This window comes from Pipistrellus kuhlii, unplaced genomic scaffold (genome assembly GCF_014108245.1).
Source record: "Pipistrellus kuhlii isolate mPipKuh1 unplaced genomic scaffold, mPipKuh1.p scaffold_m20_p_8, whole genome shotgun sequence".
Classification (NCBI taxonomy): domain Eukaryota; kingdom Metazoa; phylum Chordata; class Mammalia; order Chiroptera; family Vespertilionidae; genus Pipistrellus; species Pipistrellus kuhlii.
Genome location: NW_023425584.1, coordinates 14137134 through 14143257, shown reverse-complemented (window position 1 = coordinate 14143257; position 6124 = coordinate 14137134). Strand labels below are relative to the sequence as shown.

Here is a 6124-nt window from a genome sequence, read left to right as displayed (position 1 = left end):
GCTTCATATTTTTTCAGTGAAGGAGTGTTTATTAGTGAAGCAGTGTGGCAGAGTGGCTATGCCACAGACAGAGCGGCCTTCCTGTCTTTCTGTGAAGTGGAGGACAGACAGGAAAACACTGCTCTAATGCTTAAACCTTGCCTTTTAATTACAGAAGAAAATGGAGATCATCTAATATTACAGAAGTACCTACAAGAAAAAGTGAAAGTCTGTATCTTGACCATTTACTCCTGTGGGGTAAACATATTCATTTGGGTACATTCTTCCAGGTTTTTTTTAAATCCATGTCCCTTCACTTGAGGATAGAACCAGAGGACTGGAGACCATGGGCACCAAAGGCCTGATACCAAGGGCAGAGCCCTTTCCCTCTGCCTCCAAATATTTCTGGGACCAGGACCATGTGCCAGGTCTTATCAAGAAGAGGAGGGTCTCCCAGACCTTTTAAAGGTAAAGAAAAAAATTCTATCACTTAAATAGACTATTCTAGAACATTTTTTAAAATTTATCAATAAAGCATGCTCCTCTGACAAGTGACATACACTTTGTCAGAGGAAGGGTTTCACCTACTGTTCTATTCAAGGGGACTAAAACAGCACCTGACAAAGTAGATGCCATAAACGTTCACAGAATTAATAGATGGAATGAATTCTCCTTCCTGTCAGACTAGAAGTTCTATGGTGTAAGAGATGTGTCTATTTGGTCTCTCTGGTCTCAGCATTAGATTACCTGGCACATAGTAAGCACTGGTAAAACTTTGTTAAATTAGCAAAACAGCTCAAAGATTAAATCACCTTGAATATATCTTACCTGCCTCACTGTGCTGATGAACCACAATAATCAACTCTTCTCCTATCAATGAAAAGACATTTTTGCAAACATCATTGCAATGATCATCCGGGTATACCTACCCTTGTTTAAAGATTTCTGTGGGTAAGAATCTCCTTTGGAGGAAAACCACTGATGTGTTTTAAGTGTCTTCTGAAGACCCCTCCCTCCAGGTGACTAACATCCATGGCAGGCAGCACAGCAGCAGGTTGGTCATCACTGAGGGAGGAGCAGTTTTCAGACAGTGACAGGTGCCTATTGTTGATTGATTCCCTCTGTGCTGGGGAGGGCTCTGCAGAAAGGGGGAAATGAACAAGGGAGGAACACACTTCCAAGAGCCTGACATGGGAGACGGTGCAGAAACAGCCACTTTTGCCTACATAAGAGCACAGATGGAGCTTGGAGTCTGTGAATTCTTCAAGAAGTGAGGTGACAAAGTTCTGACTGAGTACTTCAATGGAAGGGCTTTCCAGGAAGCTACTTTTCTGTGTATTTAATGTTTTCATTGCAAAGATATTTAGTAAATTTGTCTTATGTCTCACACAGAAACAACAAATAAGGAAGGCAGAGCTAGTCTCCACAGTCTTGGAATGAAAACTTAGAAACCACTGTGTTCCCACCAAGGGATCTGAGGCTGACTAGTACAGATTGCTGCAGCCCTTTGCCTTCCTTCCACCGTAAACAGAATTACATCCCAGTCACTGCTGCTTCTTCTGTGAAAAACATGGCCCAGGTTCTCTCCATGAATGGAGAAGTTGGTCAGAGACGTTTCCCTCTGAGTTCTCCCCAAGCAGAACTTGACAACACACAGGAGTGCGCTTCCTCCCCACCCTCCACTCCCCCATCCCTCACTCCCAGCAGCTTCTGCCACACCACAGCTTGCTGGGCAGGCTTCTTCCTGGAGAAAGGGAGTGTAAGTTGGTATCTGTAGGAGAGACACATAAATGTTGAGACTCAATGGAAACTTTCAAGGCCATCTCATCTACTCCAGTATTTTCTTCATCTTTCATGAGTCACCCTTCTCTGAAAATCAGTGGCCCCTGTAGACTTTCTGTACCAAAAAAGGCATGCAGATATCTCAGCATGTAATTTGCCCTATTCCCCTTTTCAGGAGCTTTGTAGATACATCATGGTACTGAAATTCCTGGAATTTCACATTAAGAATTCCTACTTCACAAAGAAGCTCAATTGAATTATGAGGCCCTGATTAGCAGTCTCTGAGTTGACTAACCCGTTGGCTGGAATGCTGGGGTAAGGGAGTAACAAGTCTGAGTACTGGGTAGGTCATGATTCAATCATTTTGTGAGCTAATTACCTTCATAAAATGGAAAAAAGAATGCTGGGTAGCATTCTTAATGTCAACCAGCTGACACATCTGACAGTTTTTGAAGAAAACAATACAAACTGAAAAAGAAAACTGGGCCCTGGCTAGTTTGGCTAATTAGTTGGGGTGTCATCCCATGCACCTAAGGGCCATGGGTTCCATTCCCATTCAAGCACAGATCCAGGTGGCAGGTTGACTCCCTAGGGGCATAACCTACTTGTGTTTCTGTCTCCCTCTGTGTGTCCTTCTCTCTTCCTCTCTCTCTAAAATCAATAAAAACATATTCTCAGGTAAGGATTTTTTTTTAATTAAGCTGGGTCTGATGGCATAGCCGTACATGATGCTTGACTGGGTCTTGACTAGTGGAGAAAATAGAATAATGTGAGGAACACTGAGAAAATCTGAATTACTCTTCATCTTCTTAGGTATAATTATATCATCGTCTGATCTAAGAGAATATCCTCATTCTTAGGTGTTATAGATTGAAGTTTAGTGACATGTCAAGATGCCTGAAACATCTTTTTTAAAAAGTGTGTATGAATAGAGAACTGGATAAAGGAGACATATTAAAATGTTAAATTACACATCTTGGCGAAGGATACTATTGTTCCTTGTACTATTATATAGTTCAATTGTTCTGTGGTCTAGAACAATTGTAAAAAACAAAATATAAATAAATGTTATGTATCCCATAAGATTTGAGTTTGAATTATGTCCCTGTCTCTAACCAGCTATATAATCTTGGGTTTTGTTATTTCATTTACTGATGGACTATTTAGTGTGTTACACACTGTTCCATGTAGCAAGAGACACAGCAGTGAATAAAACACACATCCCATGAAGGTTACATATTAGAAAAACTTGTCTCAGGATCCTCATTTGTAAAATGGGAATAATTATCACTCTCTCTTTCCAGGCTGCTATAAGAACATTTATTCATTCATAATAAAATATTAAGTGCCTACTAAGTATCAGGTGGTATGGTAGAAGATATAATTATATATATAATTTCAGAGACGAAGTGAGAGGGAGAAAGAGATAGGAATATCAATGATGAGAGAGAATCATTGATTGGCTGCCCCCTGCAAGGCCCTCACTGAGGATTGAGTCCACAATCCAGGCATGTCCCCTGACTGGGAGTTGAACCTGTGTTCTCTGGTTCATAGGTCGATTCTCGACCACTGAGCAGTGCCAGCCAGGCAGGATACAATTGTTAATGTGGTAGACAAGTTCTTTATTTTCTATGGAGTTTATCTTTATAGGTAGAAATGGACATTAACCAAATGATGTCACAAAACAATAAGTTAATGCATGTAAATGTTATCACATTTCATGTTTCAGTTCTAAGAAAGAATAGTGACAGAGAAAATCTAAATCTTTGACAAATGTTTTACTTGATCTTTTTGACTTAATATTTACTGTAGAATCTTTTGTCTTCATGAATATATTTAGTCTAACATTATTAGTTTATACAGTATTCAAAAGGTAGTCTTATTTTTCTTAAAATATACAACATTATATCAATATTACAAACAATATAGAATCCAGGGTTCCCCTGAACATGTTAGATGAGAGGGACATCTAAGTGGAAGTATCAGTTGACAAACACTCTGACAATTAGAGATATTATTAAAGGTACCTCTCACAGACACTTGAGTTAGAGGGAGAAGGCTGTCACCACCTCAATTCTTGTCTTCTGACACAGATGAATTAAAACCAGTGACTCCAGAGGATTGTGTTGTGAGCAAGCCAATTCATTAATAAAGTAAAGCATGGACATTTCTTAAAGAAACAAGGCAAGCAGACCTACCATCCTTTATAATAGGGGTGTCGAACTCAATCAGAGAAGGGGCCAAAATCTAAAATCCAGCCTAAATCACGGCCGAATGGTTTACTGAACAGTCATAACCTGTCATTGTGATGGAAACGCAGCGGAGTGCAGTGATGACAGCACGGTGCGGGCCACATTGCAAGGCCTGGCGGGACGGATTTGGCCCGCGGGCCTTGTGTTTGACACATGTGCTTATAACATGCAGATGGGCTCTCTCAGCCTACCTAGGAATGAGTGTGGTGGGGGATAGGGGCAGTTGTTGGATTCTGCCTTATGTACTTTTCTGTCTACAGATTTTTAAATTCCTCTACTACATATCCTGGTACAGATTAACTCTGAAGATCTCTCCCCCTTACTTTGTTATGGCTTTCCCAGAGTATATGAGAGGCACCTGACAATTACATCACAAACCACTGGCTTCTCTATTTAGTTACAGTGGAAAGATATATGACCACACTCTTCCTCCTCTTCCCTCCTCTTTACTATCTTTTAGTTGGTTTCAGGTTGATCTAAGCTTTGTATACTCTGGTTGGGAGTGGATGCATTAAAATTCTCCTTCTCTCCCACTTCCCCCTTCTCTCCAGCATTCTTTGGAGACATTAACCATTTGCTCTCAAGTCCTTGGTTGGGGGAAGATAAGGGCTTGCATATTAATAAGCTGGCTGCAGGCTGCTAAACTGTTTGACCTTCTTTATTTTTCTCATTTCAGTTTCCCAGGTCCTCCTGCCCTGGATTTTTTCAAGTTTCTTACTTTTCAAATACATTTAATATTAAGGATGGCATTTAAGTTTATGGAAATAATAGGGCTTCATGTAAAAGTATAGAAAGAGGAACATGGCCAGCCCTGAGGTTATCATACAAGGTAGAAACACATGCATTCATTCAGAAAGTCAGTCAATTGGTCAGTGATGACCATTGCTTATAAAGCACCTACTATGTGTCAGGCACTGGACTAGGAGCTGGATAATACCACATGAATGGCATGTTCATTATCTCACATTTATGGGCCCCTTCCACTCTACAGCAAGCCTAATTCTTAACTTTGCTCTACCAAAACTTGGCCTACATCATAAAGTCTTGCTGGATCTCAGTTTCTTCATTTATAAAACTTACCAAAGGAGGAATTTGCGTTAATATTCTGACTTTCACCTGAACTTTTAAACTCTTCCACTTAGGGAAGAAATAGTCTTGTCACCAATGCTCTTTCTCCCCTCCAGTGGGTAGAATTAAGAGGACCTCAATATTCTATTCCATCTTATATACACCAGATGTCCCCTTCCTACCCACCTTTTAGGCATCATTTGATGGAAAATATTGAATTACCACCACACTCTCCATCACTGAGCTAACATCTCAACCCAAACAGTCTCAGCCCTGGGAGAGTGACTTCTGTCTGGGAAACTTAGAAGCCAAGGGTTCTTTACAAAAGGCAAATGAGATCACATTCTAGAGTTTCTCAAAACCCATGGTCTTCTTCTGTCTTTCCCTCCTGCATTTCCCTGTCACCCATCTTTATGCCATCAAATACATTTAATATAAACCTCCAGCTTGTTCAGCGTGAGCACTTTCAGAGCATCAAGAGCTTGCAGTACTCAAGTGGTCACAGTCAACCTCTTCATTTTATAGACAGGGAGACTGAGACCTGAGATTTGCCCAAAGGCACAGGATCGGTAATTTCAAATGAGAATACAAGTCCCTAAGCTCTAGATTGTTTCACTATAAACCATGTTTCATGAACTTGATATTTGCCCTTGATATGTCTGCCCACATAACTAATAACAACCAGCAAATGCCCATATTCAAATGTAAGGCAGAGTCAATTAACCACGAGTTCAGGGCTCATATTTATGAAATAGCATGTGATATGTGAATTGTCTCTCAATAAAGCTGCTAAAAAGAACAAAAATTCAGCTAACATTCTGGCCAGGGCTCTCTCACTGGGAATTTGCTAGGATCACTCTGCCAACTTCCTGCCCCTGACTGGGCTGAGTTTACTGTCCTCTCTCTAAAAAGTCCTTTCTTGCTGCCAGGAAGAGTTCTAGAAATGCGTACAGGCCTGTAGTGGCTTCTGGCCTTTAAAAAAAAATTACTACAAACATTATGAGATGCCCCTCCTTGTATCTTCATCTTGCACTATCCAATTG

At 40.6% G+C, this 6124-nt stretch overlaps 1 non-coding gene across 1 annotated transcript; it reads right to left on the bottom strand.

Moving 5' to 3' along the window:
* Window positions 1–282: 282 nt before the first annotated feature.
* On the bottom strand, window positions 283–427 carry LOC118711941. The gene has a single exon (XR_004985892.1). It is a non-coding gene; the product is annotated as a small nucleolar RNA SNORA57 (small nucleolar RNA).
* Window positions 428–6124: the final 5697 nt, after the last annotated feature.